Source organism: Lepidochelys olivacea (assembly GCF_965140295.1).
Source record: "Lepidochelys olivacea isolate rLepOli2 genome assembly, chromosome: 2".
In the NCBI taxonomy this organism is placed as follows: domain Eukaryota; kingdom Metazoa; phylum Chordata; order Testudines; family Cheloniidae; genus Lepidochelys; species Lepidochelys olivacea.
Genome location: NC_140412.1, coordinates 238854245 through 238874466, shown reverse-complemented (window position 1 = coordinate 238874466; position 20222 = coordinate 238854245). Strand labels below are relative to the sequence as shown.

General features: G+C 40.9%; 1 pseudogene across 1 annotated transcript; it reads right to left on the bottom strand.

The window, feature by feature from the left end:
• Positions 1 to 227: 227 nt before the first annotated feature.
• LOC311516946 (ubiquitin-like FUBI-ribosomal protein eS30 fusion protein pseudogene) lies at positions 228 to 637 on the bottom strand (annotated as a pseudogene). Its single transcript has one exon. The product of its transcript is annotated as a ubiquitin-like FUBI-ribosomal protein eS30 fusion protein pseudogene (transcript).
• Between the last annotated feature and the right edge of the window lie 19585 nt (positions 638 to 20222).

The window sequence follows — 20222 nt, the reverse complement described above, 5'->3', positions numbered from 1 at the left end:
AGAAATAAGTTTATTAACTACCAAAGGTGGATTTTAAGTGAATATAAGAGATAACAGACAGAACAAAGCAGATTACTAAGCAAATGAAAGCGAACATGCAAACTAAGCTAGTTTCATTAAAGAAATTGGTTATAAATAGTATTTCTCACCCTTGCTGTTGTTGCAGGCAGGTTACAGAATTTTTTTTCCCCCAGGTGACATCTGCTTTATTGGGTGAGGTGTGCCATTTAGGAGTTAGCATAGGGGCCCTTCTTCTTGCCAAAGCCCAGCACAATATTGACAAAGTGCCTGTTGTACTGCATGCGTCTCTTGGCATGGCCAGTTTTCTTCTTCTTCTTCTCTTGCTTGGCAACCTTGGGAGTCTGGTCTCCCACCTTCCCAGCACAAGCCAGCGAGCCATGGACCTTACCACCCAGCACGCGAGCAGCCACCTCCAAGGTGGTAAGCTCGCTGATGCCACATTGCCTAATGAGAGATCCATCCTCCAAGGGAGTTCCACCCAAGAGAACCATCTGATCCTCAGGTGCAATGCCCTCCAGGGACTCAATGCGAGCCTTAATGTGAGTGACTGTTTCCTGTCCAGACACCTCAAGGGTGTGCAGGTTCTGAGTACAGATGAACAGCTGCATGGTTCCAGCTACGCAGGAAACACTGCCACCATACAGGATGGAGCCGGAAAGAGAAAGAAAGTCTTGAAAGTCAGTTGCACTGGTCTCCCTCTTGAGACCTCAGGTATTATTACAGTAATCACAAGCTAGACGCCTTTCCAGCTCGGGCTCAACCCTTCTCCCCACAGTTCTCTTGCTTCCAGGTCTTTTTTCAGTGTCTCTTAGGGTGGGGAGGCAGAGGAGAACCATGATGATGTCACTCCCCTCTTATATAGCTCTTGTGTAAGGCGGGAACCCTTTGTCTTCTAGCGGAAAACCATTGGTATTCCAAAAGGGTAAGAGGGGTATCCAGTACTAGGTGACTTGGACCCAAGTCTCACAGGCTGTCTCCAGAGTCCAAAGGAAGACCAAGCTTTTTCACAGTCCATTGTCTCTACTAATGACCCATTAGGCCTGTCTGGCTTTTGCACTGTTGTACCTGAAGCGCTGGTTGGGGGTGATACCCAAAGTAACACATTTGAAATACAGATACATAGTTAATAGTCCTACCTTCAGATACAGAAATGATACAGGCATACAAATTGGATAATCACATTCAGTAAATCATAACCTTTCCAATGATATCTCATATGAGCCATCTTGCATAACTTATATCTGTTATGTCATATTCATATCATAAGCATATTTCTATAAATAATATGAAGTGAAACATCACACACTCCATACTCCTCCAGACTTAACAAGGGCTGTAGGCATCCCAGGAATTGGGTTAAAGTCTGAATGAAAGGTATAAGAAAAGCCAATAAACCAGTAACTACCCACTCAATAATGTTGTTCCCCTCTTTCCCCCAGAAGGTAGGTTGAGCTAACTAAGAAGTTCTTAGTCAATGGACTGCCACATATGTAGGCATAAAAGGCATCTTTCCTTTTCTGGGTAAGACTATTTCCTGCCTTTACCAGCCAGGAGAGACTCTAAGTATTGTACAGGATCAGTTATTAACATTCAATCGATGCTTCAGCCACTTTCCCAAACACTGTCTTCCCCAGAGTTCATCAGGGAGGTGTCATCTTGCAGATGCTGGTAGAGAGCAGATGACTAAATAAACCAAGACAACAAATACAACACAATAGTGGCCTAATGTTGGTAACCCTGAAAATCTCTCTGTTTATGTTCTGTGGAAATGTAAATAGAAGGAAACAGATTATCAATACACTGTCAAAGCTATTCTAGAGCGGTGGTTCTCAAAGCCGGTCCTCCGCTTGTTCAGGAAAAGCCCCTGGCGCACCGGGCTGGTTTGTTTACCTGCCATGTCCGCAGATTCGGCTGATGACAGCCCCACTGGCCTGGAGCGGTGAACCGTGGCCAGTGGGAGCCGCGATCAACCGAACCTGCAGACGCAGCAAGTAAACAAACCGGCCAGGGGCTTTCCCTGAACAAGCGGTGGACCGGCTTTGAGAACCACTGTTCTAGAGCACAAAGTTGAAAGTGATCATTTTCCTTGTAGAGAAGAAAGCTAAAGCAGAGTTTAACTTCATAAATTGTATCTTAAAAGTGGCTTAAAGCATTTTTTTATAAACTGCATAAATCAAGTCAAAGTGGTAAGAAAAGTGTTGGATTGCAATTTAAATGTCATTTGCTTCTAACTTTATATGAAGTATGGTGGTGGTAAAACATTATGGTTGTTATTTCAAAAGTTTACAACTGAACATTGACTTAATACAGATTTGAAACTTTACTATGCAGAAGAAAAATACTGCTTTTAACCATCTTAATTAAATGAAATACGCACAGAAATAGTTTCTTTACCTTGTCAGTTTTTTTTTAAACTTTTCCTTTATATTTTTAGTAGTTTACATTTATTGGTACTGTATTAGGGTTGTTTTTGGGGTTTTTTTTCTGTCTCTGCTGCTGCCTGGTTGCATACTTCCAGTTCCAAATGAGGCGTGTGGTTGACCAGTCAGTTTGTAACTGCTATTCTACTGTATTTTGTATGTACTGATTTAAATAATATTGTCACCTTTTAATAATAATGTGATAATCCAAGTGATTATTTAAAATAAAAGACAACGACCTTCTAACTGTGCCCCAAACTCATTAATACTATGAGTACCTTCTGGATATACAGCATATATTGTGTGTATATATACTAAATAAACTTTGCTTACACCAGTGGTTCTCAAACTTTTGTATTGGTGTCCCCTTTCACATAGCAAGCCTGAGTGCAGCCCCCCCCTTATAAATTAAAAACATTTTGATATATTTAACAGCATTATAAATGCTGGAGGCAAAGCTGGATTTGGGGTTGAGGCTGACAGCTTGCAAACCCCCCCCCCATATAATCGCCTCATGACCCCTTGAGGGGTCCCGACCCCCAGTTTGAGAACTTCTGGCTTACACAGTCCACATGTATCCTTTTGCTCCCTTGGAAAAAAACAAGTCATTAAAATATTTTGAGATAAATTAACTATCAAGTTAAATGAGATCGTTAGATTCAATACATGTGAATATAGCAGTTGTTGAGTATTGTGATTATAATGGAAACCTAAATGATCAACAGCTGCTTTAACACCACTATAAAGAAACCTGATGACACTTGTATGTTCTAGCTAAGCTCTTCCTTCTCAAACGTGTATCTTTTCATGTCACCATCCTTACTTTGGCAGTTTTGTTGGGAATTTAAAGTGTAGGAAGACTACTGGTTTGGAATGCTATTCCCTTGAAGAAGGCAATTGTATTGTTGGCAAGAGAAGGAGAAATGGATAGCTAATCAGGGGGCAAAGATGGTTGTAACTGCTATCTCTGGGGTCTATTGTCACTAGCCCTATATAATTGTACAGGGGAGTAAGCCCCTCTCTGACCCCCTACTTTGTGGCTGTGTTAGGGCTACCTATCCCTTGAGTCTTCAACCCGCATATAGCACAGAGGCTTCTGCTTGCCCTAAGGACAAGAACAAGGAACACAGAGGGTTGTGGCTGAAGCTGACTGGGCATGCAGGAGGAACTACACTGCACCTCTTCAAGAGTTGCAGTAAACCACTTCCCTTAATCTCACTCCCTGAGGAGCAAGGGGGGAATTGTGCCACTGAATAAGAATTCCTACTCAGAGGGCAGTGCCGCTAACATCCCACCCTAACACAGAGCTGTGTCCGAGGAGTGGGCTTTTCAAAAGTGCCTAAAGTGGTTATAGAGGACAAGTCTGACTGCAAATGGACCTTGTGCTCCTGTTGTCTACTTGCATGATTTTAGCACAAGTCTTGTAGTTTTTGGTGTATTTCTGATAGCCCCAACTCCTGGAATCAAAAGAATCACAGCTTTCATTCTTTTTTATTATTATTCTTTAAGGTAAGTTTCTAGACATCATGGTTGCAGAGAAAAGATTGCAGACATGAAGCAAGTGAACCCTAAATGCTCAGAAAACAGAAGGCAAATAAAAAGAACCCCAAATGCATTATTTAAAAAGGTTTTTTGAGCCAATCTCATGATTTTTGGATACTTGAGGTTGGCAATTCAGAGTTCATGCAAAAATCCCACCCAAGGGTACACTCTAGCCCTGTATGTCTAAGTATCTCTTTACCAAAGTGCACTTGAATGTTAGAGCTAGAAATGTTATGGTTTAGACATTTTATATGAATGACCTGAATCTCCTTTTCTCCAGGTGTAAAACCTCCACCCTGGCCCCTGTAGAGATTCCTAGTTACTGAATTACAAATTGGTTCAAGACATGTGGCTGTAGGGCAGGGATATGGAATTTCTTCACTATAAAGCATTAGATTGATTTGGCATTCTCACAGAGCAACATGTGGGTATAAGATTGGGGTCTTCAGCTGGCACGCATTTGAAGCATCATGGCAATAAAGAACTCAGAAAGAGGGAGGGCCCTCACATAAGTCTACCACTGCCTTTGTGGTGTTCATGAGCTCCTGAGGGAGTTGTACCCAGCCCTCCTCCTAGAATAACTGTCACTGTGACATGACCCTTGTAAGAAGGGAGGGTGGGAAAGGACCCATAAAAAGTGAGAAACCAGGAGTTTCCCTGCTATAAGAGAGGTTAGCACATAATTTTTGCCAAACTTCATGACTTATTTAACCAACTGAAATGCAAATATGAAAGCTCAAGACTACTACTAAATGGGAAGGTAGTTGAGTGAGAACATTATCTAATATTTGGGGAGCTTTCTTTAGAATCAGCAACACCAAAAAATGATCATACCATTGTGACGTTTCTCAGGGTGCAACCTGAACAGTTGAATAGCTCTGTCCTCTCAACCCTCCGACCTGGGGTGCCTGTCACACTGCTTTACTGTGAGAACAATCATCCTGGCCTGTTCACACACAGCCTCTAGCACAGGGGTGGGCAAATTTTTTGGCCTGAAGGCCACATTTGGAAATAAAAATTGCATAGTGGGCCATGAATGCTCACAAAAGTGGGGTTGGGGTGCAGGAGGGGGTGAGAGCTCTGGTTGGGGGTGCGGGCTCTAGGGTGGAGCCAGAAATGAGGAATGTTTTTGTAACTTAAGGAAATTAATCTTACATCATTTCAATCTTTCTCTGTGTGTGTCCCTCTCATTTTGGGTATTTGTTTGAGAGTTCGGTGTTTGACTCCAAAATATTTATACTTCCCACCCCACAAAACAAGAACTAGAGACAGTTGTCCTGGCTTAGGTCAGTAGGCTGTATTTAAAACACTTCTTCTAAAATTTTTATCTAATTTAAAGGAACATCACCAAGTCCTTCCCACTCCATCCCCAATTGTTTGTAATGTCTTCTTAGAAGCTTTAAAATGAAATGCCCTTACCTATATTTCATGTTCCTTTAAAATTCTGAAAACACTGACAGGATCAGATTCTGATCTCTGTTCTGACAGTTAAATTTTGGAATAATTTCACTGACTTCAGATGAGTCACTCCTGCTGGTGTAACTGAGTGCAGAGCAGTCACCTGCTTCTTACCTCCTGTCTCTTGCAGAGTAGAAGCCAACATTGTTCTATTTTATTCACTTCTTTGTGAGCCAGCAGGACTTGAACTGAAGCAGCAATGAGAGGAACAGTTTTCCTCATTAAAATAATAAAAATACAAATATGAAATAGGGTTCCACTTTGGAAATGTTTACCATTGGAGCCCATGCATCGACACCATAAACGTCAGCATAGAGCTGGGAATGGGGCTTCTTAATTCACACGTGCTCCCTCTACTGGTTCTGCAGCAGCAGAATATAACAGGCTGGATATTCTGTGTGCTACATTCTGTAAACACTGAATATTGTTTATTAATTCTCGATAAAAGTACGAATGTATATTCTGAATTCAGATGGCATTTCCCACAGATTGTAGTAATTTCCAGGTAGTTAACATTTAAGTTCTAGACTTTAAAGTAGCATTAATAAAGTCCTATGGAACAAAACCCTGGGGTCCTTACTCAACTTTTACTCAAAAGTTTAAGAGGAGTTTTGAACAAGTAAAAACCAAATAAATGCCTCATAATTTTATAAATTTATAGATTTATAAAATGTCCCTTTAGCAGGTGCACTGTGGTACTGAATGGTTTGGTCGGTCTGCCTGAAACTAATTTTTTTCGAGGTGTAAAAGCTGCTGTTGGTACCCGTTTAACAGCTTCTTTTGCTTAGTTCCTTTCCTGTTGTATTGGGTTTTTTTTATTACTTTTAGGAAAGGTTTAAATAAGAGATTACTGAAAATTTCATAGTTAAATAAAAATATTATCAGATATCCTTTATCATGCTTGTCCTTCATATCTTTATGGCAAAATACAATGTGTTCCAGATAAGATACAATGAATATTGGAAATTACATTTTAAAATGTAGTTTATATACAATCAGCCTTTTAAATAAGGGAATATTAGCAATTCTGTCTCATGGGCTTCTGCAATACATAAGCATCAAGAACCAGATTTTCAAAGGTGCTCAGCACCCAACACTTCTCACAGTGATGCTTGTGACAGAGATAGCAATTTCCTGCAATATCCTTGATATACCTTATCATATTAAGCTTACATATTATTGTGGGCTGGAACTGTATGTAACCTCTCCAGGGGAGAGATGAGACAGATGTGAGGCCTGGGAGCTCAAAAGACTTCACTGAAATTATGTCAAATAAGTATGGACTTCTGGGAACCTAAATGTTAAGTGGATTTCCTGGGGAATCCCTGCAAATTCCCCAACTCTGGTTATGCAAAAACCCAGCCTTTTGAAAACTACATCCTAAGGAAAGAATCTCTGTCTGCTGATTTCCTGGTACAGAACGCCAAGATCAAAGCCCCAAATTGTACAAAGAAATGGCTGATCTGTCCAGGCTGGGTTCTGGATTTAAGATGGATGAACTTGTAACCATGGGGAAAACCCAGTTGTGGGTTTTGAAGGACTGAAACCTACCAGAGCCCTAGGCTGGAGTTGCAGGTGACCTCTGTTAAGCTTTTTAGCATGCATGTAGATTCTCTTATTGTCTTCATAGGTTCTTTCTGTAATGCTTTTACATTAAGAATAAACATGCTTGCTGTTACATTCTGGGGTGCAATCCAGACCAGTGAGGGGTTGTGTCACTATCTGCCCTGAAACCTGGGTTGCCTCACAAATAGGGCTGTCAATTAATCGCAGTTAACTCACGTGATTAACTAAAAAAAATTAATCACAGTTTTAATTGCACTGTTAAACAATAGAATACTCATTGAAATTTATTAAATATTTTTGGATGTTTTTCTACATTTTCAAATATATTGATTTCACTTATAACATAGAATACAAAGTGTACGGTGCTCAATTTATTTTATTATTTTTAATATTTGCACTGTAAAAATGATAAACAAAATAAACAGTATTTTTCAATTCACCTCATACAATATCATAATGCAATCTCTTCATCGTGAAAGTGCAACTTACAAATGTTACATAACTACACTCAAAAACAAAACAATGTTAATCTTTACAGCCTACAAGTCCACTGAGTCCTTCTCCTTGTTCAGCCAATCACTGTTCTCACTTTCAGGTGACATTGTAAACAAGAAGCATTATCTCCTGCAAATGTAAACAAACATGTTTGTCTGAGTGACTGACTGAACAAGAAGTAGGATTGGGTGGACTTGTAGGCTCTAAAGTTTTACAGTGTTTGATTTTTGAATGCAATTATTTTTGTACATAATTCTACATTTGTAAGTTCACCTTTCATGATAAAGAGATTGTATTACAGTACTTGTATGAGGTTAATTGAAAAATATTGTCTTTTGTTTTTGTAGCACAAATATTTGTAATAAAAAATAAATATAGTGAGCACTGTACACTTTGTGTTCTGTGTTGTAATTGAAATCAATATATTTGAAAATGTAGAAAAGTATTATCCAAAAGTATTTAAATAAATGGTATTCTATTATTGTTCAATCGCACGATTAATCGCGATTAATTTTTTTAATCGCTTGACAGCCCAACTCACAATGCTTTGCTGTTGTAGCTCCCAATCTGGGCTACTCACAAACAGCCAAAGAGCATGCAGGTCACATCCCGAGTATCTGTGTATAGCTGCAGTGCCGGTCCAACAACTCTGATCCCAGCAGCCTATCAGCAACACACCAGTCACACTCTGGTTTCCAGCACCCTGTGTTACTACTTGCAAGGTGACCCCAACACACTCGGAATCCTGAATTTTCCCCAAAATGTGAGCTCTGCACTGTCCAGCCCTCTCCCGGACAATTCAGATCTTATAGATCTGTTGCCCCTGTAAGAAGTCAATATCCAAGAGTTTGCTACTTTAACTGAAGTTACCCAAACAGTTCAGTTTAACCACATCACTGCATTAGTTCTGATTCAAGAATAAAACAAGTTTATTTAACCACAAAGAGATGTACTCACTTAATCTAAGTATAATCTATTAAAGTCAGAAATGGTTATGAAAGAAATAAAGATAAAATGCTTTCTCGTAGCAAATTTAGCCAATGAGGCTTGGTTCAAAGTAAAATCCTTACCATAGGTGCCCACCATTGTTGCTAACCAAATTTTCATGTCAGGATCCATCACAAAGTCAAAAGGCTGGTTCCTTTGTCTTCTTAGATGAAAGAGAGAGAGGTAGAGAGGTTCCATGGGGTGTTTTTTGCTCCTCATTTTTATAGTCCAGTTCCCCTTTGTAGTGGATTCTTCTGAAGATTACCCTTCAAGGCTAAGTTTATTCAAACCATACAGAAAGTGACATGGACACTGGGGATCAAGATGGCCACATGCTCTTTCTTCTGCCATGTATGCTGAGATGCAGATTTTCCTTGTCTCCTTCTTGCCTTCTCAAGGATCCTGTTTACTACTTATATGTAAATTGTGGTAAACACATTCCTTTGGGCTTGGCTACACTTGCAGATGTAGAGCACTAGGAGTTAAACCAGCCTTCGGAGACCGCAGCAGGGAAAACGCTGCAGTGTGTTTACAGTGTCAGCTGCAAGCGCACTGCTGTGGCCACATTAGCAGCTCTTGCAGTGTCACAAAGAGCGGTGCATTGTGGTAGCTATCCCAGTGTGCAAGTTGCTGCAACGTGCTTTTCAAATGGGGGAAGTGGAGTGTGACAGGGAGTGTGTTGTGTGTATGTGGGGGGAGAGACAGTGTGTTTTGGGGGACAGAGAGTGTGTCAGCATGGTGTCTTGTAAGTTCAGACAGCAGCAGACCCCCCCCACACACACACCTCTCTCTCACACACACACTCAGAGCCACAGCATTCCACAGTAATGGTTTGCTTTGTCCCAGAGCAGATAAGCATGCTGGCTGTCAGAAACGGAACTTTGAAAGGGGATATCCACATGCCTGCAGCCAAGTTCAAAACAATGACCAGAGTGGCCACTTGATTGCAGGGGATTATGGGACGTTTCCGGAGGCCAATCACAGCACAGTAATGCAACCCGTCGTCCACATTGACACCCAGGCATTTCAGCCGGGGCGCAGCAAGCTCTATGCTTCTCATGGAGGTGGATTACCAGGAGCGCTCCACCTGCAGAGTCCAGGCACTCTAAGTGCCTTGCCAGTGTGGACACCTCAGGAGTTAGGATGCCCGGGGCTGATTTAATGCTCTCCAACTTGAAAGTGTAGCCAAGCCCTTTGTTTAGGATAGACCTGTTTAACCACTCCTGCCTAGTCAGGGCTGTGTGGGTTTGAATATATGCTACGAACATAATATAGGAGGAATTCAAAACTTTACATATAATGTTGCAACATACATTTCACCATAATATTATTGACCAGTGAGTTATTAGTTTTCAAATGACACCTTACAAGACATATTTTGTACAAAGATTATTATACTAGTGCATAGGGTGTGAATGCAGGGGTGCATTTGGTCACACTTATGTATAATGAGTTGTGTGGTCATTTATAATTGTGGTCAATACACTAGTCATAGATATCAGAGAGAAAACAAAGTGCAAGTCTTGGCCTTTTAGGCAGTGTGGCTTGCTGGGGATATCACAGTGTTTGTCAGGGAGCCCTGCCTCCTTAAAACCCTGGTCAGGAGGGTCTCTGCCCAAGAGCGGATACAGCTGGGAGCCAAAAACCCTGAAGGTGGTGGCCTTGGTGACCCACAGAGGGGGCAATACTGATGCAATTGCCCTGAAACTGTGACAATGCTTATGGGCCGATTTTCAAAAGAATCAGCACCCAACATGCTTTTGAAACATTTGACATCTCTTTTGGTGCTTAAATGGGAGCTGAGCTGCTCTGTAAATTTGGCCCCAAATGTATGCAGAGCAGTCTGTGAACTCAGGGAGTGACAATTACAGGGTTTGAGTTGTTACTTGTATTTTGGTAGTCCCCATTTTGCAGTAGGCACTGCACATGCATTGAATGGCAGGGTCCCAACCCAAAAAAATTATAATCTAAAAAGACAAACAACACATGAAGGGTGGGGGATGGGTGTGCAGTTTAAAAAATATGTAGTTTGTATATTAATATACATTGTATTCACTGATAGTTAAGGTTGCATCAGGACACACGCTGCCCCACATAAACCTTAAAAGCATGGCATCTGAAGTTAAGGAAAAAAGTCTCCAATGTTACTTACCACCTTCACATGGCCTATCCATGTTAGGCATGCTATCCATTATATGCTCTAAGAATGAGTACTTGTGGCACCTTAGAGACTAACAAATTTATTTGAGCATAAGCTTTCATGGGCTAAAACCCACTTCATCGGATGCACACAGTGGAAAATACAATAGGAAGATAGATATATAGATACACAGAGAATGTGAAAAAATGGGTGTTGCCATACCCACTATAACGAGAGTGATCAGTTAAAGGTGAGCTATTATCAGCAGGAGAAAAAAAACCTTTTGTAGTGATAATCAGGATGGCCCATTTCCAACAGTTGACAAGAAGGTATGAGTAACAGTAGGGGGAGGAATAAACATGGGAAAATAGTTTTACTTTGTGTAATGACCCATCCACTCCCAGTCTTTATTCAAGCCTAATTTAATGGTGTCCAGTTTGCAAATTAATTCCAATTCAGCACTTTCTCATTGGAGTCTGTTTTTGAAGTTTTTTTTGTTGTAATATTGTGACTTTTAGGTCTGTAATCGAGTGACCAGGGAGATTGGAGTGTTCTCCGACTGGTTTTTGAATGTTATAATTCTTCACATCTGATTTGTGTCCATTTATTCTTTTACGTAGAGACTGTCCGGTTTGGCCAATGTACATGGCAGAGGGGCATTGCTGGCACATGATGGCATATATCACACTGGTAGATGTGCAGGTGAACGAGCCTCTGATAGTGTGGCTGATGTGATTAGGTCCTATGATGGTGTCCCCTAAATAGATATGTGGATATGTGAACCTAATCACATCAGCCACACTATCAGAGGCTCGTTCACCGGCACATAGTAGGTATGGCAACACCCATTTTTTCATGTTCTCTGTGTGTGTGTGTATATATATATATCTATATCTATATCTTCCTAGTGTATTTTCCACTGCATGCATCTTATGAAGTGGGTTTTAGCCCACGAAAGCTTATGCTCAAATAAATTTGTTAGTCTCTAAGGTGCCACAGGTACTCCTCATTCTTTTTGCTGATACAGACTAACACGGCTATCACTCTGAAACCTGTCATTATATGCTCTGTCACTCTCCATAAGGCATTCACTTCTGCCACTAAAGCATATGGAAAAGCAATACGTACCCCAACTTCATCTCACATCCTCACACAAAACTTTACTGGTAACCTAATTTTCTTGTATTAACAGACTGGCACATCGGATTGTCACGTAGTCCATTATTTTGGAAAGTTCTTTTGCTCTAACATGGCTGGATCACAGCAAACTCAACAAACAACTTCCTGCTATTAGGAATATGAGAAAGGCAGCGTGGTCATACCCCTCTGCCCCCCCAATACATAATCACAATCCTTGGTGACTCATGAGATACACCTAATCTTGGCTAAAAAGAAAACGTTAGCAGTTCTCATTGCCTTTTCCATCACAAAAAAGGTAAATTCATCTACAATCCACGCAGGCCAAATTACCAAACTTGCTTGGCTTAAAATCACACGTTTAGTCATCTAAATCATAGGACTGGACAGGCATGGCAGGACAAATGATTTGATGATAAATAAATTATTTGATTTTTTCCCCCCAGAGGTGTTCATCACATCAATCCAAGCTCCCCCGAAAATCAGATCACTTATTTTGGCACCTAAAAGTGCACTTTAGTTCCTCTCTTCAGGCAGCCAAGTTTGAAAATATTGGCCATAGTCAACAGTGCTGAAAGAAAAGGAGTACTTGTGGTACTTTAGAGACTAACACATTTATTTGAGCATAAGCTTTCGTGAGCTACAGCCCACTTCATCAGATGCATAGTGGAAAATACAGTCAGGCAGAAAATTTCTTCCTGGCCCTCTAGGAATTCTGTGATTTGATTACCTCCACCATTACTTTATTTTTACCTTACAAATAATATTAATTGCCATAACATTATCCAAAAAATAGCGAACAGCATTTATTTCTTGGTACTCCCATGCTCAATTAGCCTGATTCTCTGCTGCTTCATACTTTGTGTAATCATTTACTTATACCTGTGCAAAGCCAACATAAAATGCTGTCAAATCAGAATTCTGTACACCAGGAGAAGGTTTTTTTAAACTCATTCTGCAGAGGTGTTAATGAGGGCACCAGGTGCGAGGCAAAGGGAAATCTGCCCCAATGTGTCGCACAAGGAAGGTATGCACAATTTGGTTAAAAAAAAACAACAAATTGAGGAAATGTAATTCCTAATAATCATGGGTGTGCTTTTAGTCTTGTTCTGCAAAAATAATAATATCTCTAATAAGAACATCTGCTATTCCCACCCCCTAGGGAATAAAGTCTGTAAAAGACCAGAGTAGATTGAGGACAGAATACTTGTCAGATTAGTTACTGACAGATGTTACCTGGTGGGTACTGCAACAGGTTGTTTAAATGAGGGGAACCTTGTTTGGGAGTTAATTTGGGACTGACTCAAGCCAGCACAGGCTGGCAGCATCACAGAAGAATTATTTTCAGTCACAGAAAAAAGGTTAACAAAGCCTGCACTATACTCCAGCACTCTTGACAGCTATAACTGATTTAGTCTTGAAGGACACCTGGCATTACTAGCTGTAGGGAAAGCTCACCAGGAGAGTGTAGCTGCTCTGTGCTAGTGTGATAAATGAGGATACACACACATACACAGAGAGTCAAAGTTGCCGCCTCAGGGAGGAGAAAAGTCACCTTTGTCATAAACCTTGATCAGGATCAGATGTGCTACGGGAAAGGCCATGCTCAAATATCAAAAGGTCCCTAAGTGCAAAAGTATGAGAGAGAGCGAGCGAGCGAGCAAGGAAGGAACACAGAGCTGTAATTTAAGATTGGCCTTCACTCTTGCCTGGAAAATATGTGCTCTTGAATTGTAATGCTCCTGTGAATGCATGTTTTGTTTTGTTTCAGTTCATTAGGAATCTTTGCAGCATTATTGATCTAAGCTACTGAACAATGGACACAATGATTAATCACATATGCATGCCAGAAACATTTTTCTGTACTGGACTCTTTCAACAGTAACAGAGCTGTGCTGTGTTCTGCCTTTCAATTCCGCATTCTACAAACCAAGGGCAGCTCTGTCTTATATGGCTCAGTTCTTTGTTTTTGAATCTTTATTTGGCTAAATGACTCCACATTTTTGCATTCTCATGAGCCAAGTGCAGCCTGGATTTGGAAGCAAGAGGAGTCTGAGCGGATTTTTGCTCTCACAATAACATCTGATATCCATGTAACTGTAAGCACTCTGTCATTAAATTAAAAGGTCGAGTATTACAAGAGAAAAGAAGCATATTGCATCTTTGCAATCAAATGTAAAACAATGGTACTACAGGGTATCAATCCTGCATGTGCTACCTCCCTTTTTTAATTTTATAAAGTGTCTCTATAAGAGGAAACTAGGCCTGATCCTGAAATCTTGTTCTGAAACCATCTGAACTTTGGTTTAGATTCAAATCTAGACTGAAATGTATCTTTGTAAGGGGCCCAAATTGGAATATGAATCCAACCTGAACTTTGAGGAAATCCATATCCAAATTTTATAGCTCAATTTCAGCACTAATTATTATTAGAGTTGCTTAAACTGCCATAAACTATAGTCTCCTGAGCTAAAGTATTGAATACCCCAGCTCCCTATCTAATATCCTATGCTAAATCAAACACTGATTCTTATCTCAGAATCTCATTCCAAAAACTTTCCTTAATTCCAGTTAAACACTTGGATTTAAATATTTGTTTTTCAGTTTTCTGCTTTATGCTCAACATAAATCTTAATGTATCACACTGGTTGAAATATTTTCTCACAGCATATGTCCAACAAAAAAATCTACATAAAGTACTGATACACAATCATTCATAACAGAAAAACCTTTCATTGATATTGGAGCTATTCGTAGGATTTGCAGCTTGTGCCCTGAGAATCAGATAAATATGTTGTAGGTATAAAAGTCAAACTGCTTCATTGCCTTCCCCTTTCACCATACGGTGTAGAGCAATGGTTCTCAATCAGACGTACATATACCCCTAGGAGTATGCAGGGGTCTTCTAGGGGAACATCAACTCATCTAGATATTTGCCCAGTTTTACAACAGGCTACATAAAAAGCACTAGAGAAGTCAGAACAAACTAAAATTTCATTCAGACAATGACTTGTTTATATTTCTTTATATGCTATACACTGAAATGTAAGTATAATATTTATATTCCAAATGAATTATTGTACAATTATATAGTAAAAATGAGAGAGTCATTGTCTGTATAAAATTTTAGTTTGTAATGGCTTCACTAGTGCTTTTTATGTAGCCCGTTGTAAAACTAGTCAAATATCTAGCAAAAACAACGAGGAGTCCTTGTGGCATCTTAGAGACTAATATTTATTTGGGCATAACCTTTCATGGGCTAAAACCCACTTCATCAGATGCATGGAGTGAAAAATACAGTAAGCAGTATATATATTATAACACAGGAAAAGATGGGAGTTGCCTTACTAAGTGGGGAGTCAGTGCTAACGAGGCCAATGCAATCAAGGTGGACATCACTCATTCCCAACAGTTGACAAGAAGGGGTGAATATCAAGAGAGGGAAAATTACTTTTTTGTAGTGACCCATCCACTCCCAGTCTTTATTCAGGTCTAATTTGATGGTGTCCAGTTTGCAAATTAATTCCAGTTCTGCAGTTTCTAGCTGAAGTCTGTTTCTGAAGTTTTTTTGTTGAAGAATTGCCACTTTTAAGTCTGTTATTGAGTGTCCAGGGAGGTTGAAGTGCTCTCCTACTGGTTTTTGAATGTTACAATTCTTGATGTCTGATTTGTGTCCATTTATTCTTTGCATAGAGTTTGTCCGGTTTGGCCAATGTACATGGCAGAGGGGCACTGCTGGCACATGATGGCATATATCACATTGGTAAATGTGCACGTGAAAGAGTCCCTGATGGTGTGGCTGATGTAGTTATGTCCTATGATGGTGTCCCTTGAATAGATATGTGGACAGAGTTGGCAACGGGGTTTGTTGCAGGGATTGGTTCCTGGGTTAGTGTTTTTGTTGTGTGGTGTGTGGTTGCTGGTGAGTATTTGTTTCAGGTTGGGGGGCTGTCTATAAGCGAGGACTGGCCTGTCTCCCAAGGTCTGTGAGAGTGTGGGATTGTCCTTCATTATAGGTTGTAAACCTGTTAAATATCTAGATGAGTTGATGAACCACTTTTGTATTTTTATGTCTGATTTTGTAAGCAAGTAGCTTTTAAGTGAGGTGGAACTTGGGGTATGCAAGATTAATCAGATTCCTGAAAGGGGTACAGTAGTCTGGAAAGGTTGAGAGCCACTGGTGTAGAAGGCTGTCAATATATATAATAGAGCTAATTCTAAAAAAACAGATAATCATATTTGATGTATGACACTAAAGATAACTCATTTTTCAAACAGATCATTTGCAGGCAGCAAATCTCAGAGTTAATTTGATATTATTTCTCATCACGGTAATAAGCTGTTTTGCTGCAGCAAAATATGTCTACTTACAGTAAATACAGGGATGTCTGCAATAAATTAAATTCTGAGTTTTAGAAACACACATGCGATTGTTTGTGTTTTTCCAAAAGGCTACATTTTCTGTAATGAGATCAGAGATTTTGGCTGCCATGTTATTTGTAGGAGCTCCTCATTCCTGCCTTTTCTAATTCACTAAGAAAAGATACAATCAGCTTTACAGTTCATCTGCAATCAAGCAAAGAGACTAAACACATTATTTTGTCACTTGCAATACATTTCTGCTGCCTCCAACATTTAATTTAAAAAAATTACCTTTTCAACAAAAGTCATGGGCATTGTGCATTCTGAAAAGCAAGCCTTAACGTTCAGTAAATAAAAGTAGTAAGAACAAGAAAGGATTTGTGATAAGACACAATGGCCAACTCCACTGATGTTAAGGAAGCTAGGATTTGGCCCTAATCTTCTATCCTGACCTCTTTTCTCATGCAAACCTACTCCCAAAATTAAGGTTAAAGGAGAGCAGATTCAAACCCTATTATTTTGCCTTTTGGAAATAGCAGATTCCAGTCTTGTGGTCATGTATCTAATAGCAACCTTCTTCCTTTATTTTAAACTTTCAGAGTAACAGCCATGTTAGTCTGTATTCGCAAAAAGAAAAGGAGTACTTGTGGCACCTTAGAGACTAACCAATTTATTTGAGCATAAGCTTTCGTGAGCTACAGCTCACTTCATCAGATGCATACTGTGGAAAGTGTAAAAGATCTTTTTATATACACACAAAGCATGAAAAAATACCTCCTTCCACCCCACTCTCCTGCTGCTAATAGTTTATCTAAAGTGATCACTCTCCTTACAATGGAGTGGCTAAGTCATTATGCAAGGTAACCTATTTCTCCTTGTTTTTTCCTACCCTCCCTCCCCCCCCCGACGTTCTTGTTAAACCCTGGATTTGTGCTGGAAATGGCCCACCTTGATTATCATACACATTGTAAGGAGAGTGATCACTTTAGATAAGCTATTAGCAGCAGGAGAGTGGGGTGGGAGGAGGTATCTTTTCATGCTTTGTGTGTATATAAAAAGATCTTCTACACTTTCCACAGTATGCATCCGATGAAGTGAGCTGTAGCTCACGAAAGCTTATGCTCAAATAAATTGGTTAGTCTCTAAGGTGCCACAAGTACTCCTTTTATTTTAAACTTTGTGAGTTAAATGTCACCAGAAGTAAATCTTAGGATACATTTGTGTGACGGGGCAGAGTGGCCCCACACTGGTACCGCAGGGGTTAACCTTTCCTTCCTGGCAGAGGAAGCCCTGCCCCAGAAGCCCTGCGGGGCATGCTCCGACTGAAGAATAGGTATAAGAGCCTGGAAAGGTACTCAGTCTGGGCTGACCACTGGAGAAGGAGGAACACCACCAGCTCCTGAGGATGGACAGCTAACACTCCAGGATCCAGGGGCCAGCCAAGCCAGGATGCACCTGGTGCCCCAGATGGAGGTCCTGACAGGAGGGGATGAACTGGTGGGACCCCCCAGCCCCGGAGTGGAGAACACGACGGTGAAGGTAGGAAGTGACCTGGGGGAACTTTAGAGACAAGCAGCGTTAAAGCTGCACTGATGCTTGGCGTGTTACAGGAGGATCCCTGCTGAGCTAAGCGCGAGGGGAAACCCCGCCAACAGGAGAGCCCTGGGTCCGGACCTGGTGGAGAGGGTGCGCCCAGGTCCCCCTACCATTCTAACCATTGGGATACACTTCCCTGCCTGAGAGGGCGAGTTGCGTGGGCTCCGGCCGCTGGGCCACGCTGCCCCGACCAAGGGGCGAGTTGCGTGGGCTCCGGCCGCTGGGCCACATCGGAACGCCCTTAAAGGATGGGTGTGGGAACATAAGAGTGGCAAGGCCCCGACACCCCATCCACCCTTGCCACAAAGGGGTGCTGCGGTGCCAGACCCATCACAGTTTGGAAGAGCAATAAAAGACTAAAATGTAATGCAAGTTAAATGGATGTTGCTGTGGAATGGTCTTCCACTGTACCTTGTCTTGGTACAGATGGCACTTTGTATCCTGTAGGTGGCATGCTGCTACTTCTGCTTTGCATGCTACTGCCTCTTATGCTATACAGTTAACATTAAATTATCCACTAAAACAGCAAGCGTGAATACTACATGCTGCTGTAGCAAGTGGAAAAAATAATGACTGTATATTTGGGCCCAATAGACATCATTATGGGAAGCCAGTTTTATTGAGGAGCTTCTTAAGGCATGTTGTGGAACACTAACAATAAGAATTCACTTTCTATAAAGAGGTGCAAGGTTTGGGAGCTAACTCTAACCCCAAATTGAGCAGATTTAGGGCCTGTCAGCAGGCAGATAGGTGCGCAAATGCACATGTACTTTGTGCATGCACTATTGGATGCACTGATGCAAATCCTCTGTTTGTTTACGCATAACTAAATAGGTACCTACCAAGTTGTGTGTAGATACAAATCAAGAATTTGCACCCATATATACTCCAGTAGTGCGCATATCATGCAGGCTCATTTTCATGAGTATGAATACGTGCCTTCCTGCCTGCTGAAAATCAGGCACTTAGCCCAAGAATTCCAGAAGTAACTAACGATTTTGGGTGCCCAACATCAACCACCATAGAGAGGTCTGATTTTCAGAAAGTGATGAGAACCCATCCTCTGAAAATCGCACCTCTCTAAGGTATCTTTAATTTGGGCACTCAAAAATTGAAACATTTAAAATGACTAGTTAGTCTGAAAGTACTGGAGCACTGTGTGCACCTATACTTCCAAATGTGCATTATTGGGGCTGTTGTTTATAACATCCTATATCTCTACATTCAGTTTTAGTGGTTTCAGAAAAATTCCTACAGTGGTGAGGAACAGACTAGAAGAAAGGAGACTGAATTTGTTTCCAAAGTAGTTAGAGCAACACTGGAAATGATGGCAGGTTACAAGTTCTGTGTTTGTCACGTAGATGTAAGAAGAGAAATTGAACAAAAAATTTTGTCCAATGTAATGTTGGTGAGTAACTGCACTTAACACTTACATAGTAACTTTCAATGGGACTTGCACTCCTAAGTACCTTAGTTGCTTTTCAAAATTTCATCCTTTATCCTCATAGTGCTGCAGAAACATGAGATTTTCACAACACTCTAGTGAAGGGAGTTGTGAAGGAACATGCCCTAACTCTGGTATGGAAGAAACGAATGAGCTTCTCTGGGCCTGCTCAGTAATAATGAGGAACACCTGCAAGGCTTGTTCTGCCTGGAGGGGGGAGGAACTTAACAAGGGACAACCTGCCACAGTGGGGCTGTTCCACCACTTCAGAGGCTGGTCAGCTGAGAAGGAGAGTCATGGGCATCACTGCTCCTGAAAGGACAGGGACCAGCTGCAAATCAGTATACCCCAAGAGGAGGGGCTAGAGATAGACCCCACTAAGGGATAATAGACCCTGCTAGACCAACCTCAAATAGTTGAATCTAGAAAGACTGTCTAAGACACAGGCTACATTTGCCTTTATTTGTTCTAGCTCACAGTTTCCTCTCTCATAAGAGAGGGGAGAGAACACTTTTCTCTTTTGTGTTTGTTTTACTCAGAGAACCTCTTATGTGCTCTGAACTGGGGGAAGGGCAGTATAAGTGATTGGTTGTTGGAATCTGGAGTGGGTTTGAGGGACTCTCTCCCACTGTCCAGGAATATTATTTTCTTCCCAGTACAGGTGAGGAAACGGAAGCAGAGAGATTATAAAGTGACTTGTCCAAGGCTACACAGTAAGTCAGTGGTAGAGGCAGGTTAAGATCTGAGGAGCTCCTTCTTCCAGGCCCATGCTATGATTACTAGACAATATCACATCTAAGAACTTCCATAGTGGCATGGTAGAATAATTAAACTGCAAATCGAAATTTATACCACACAAAGTTCACCATACTTAATGGACTATTCCGTTATAAATTTTGATTTTCAGGATGTGATCAAGAACTTGTCAATTGAATTTGCCACCAGGATTAATGATGATACAATTTGTAACTTTTTTGTGTATTTGAAACTGATGCATCACTGCTGCCAACTGGAGTCTGTATGGTAAAAATCACTGATCTATTATTACATGAGT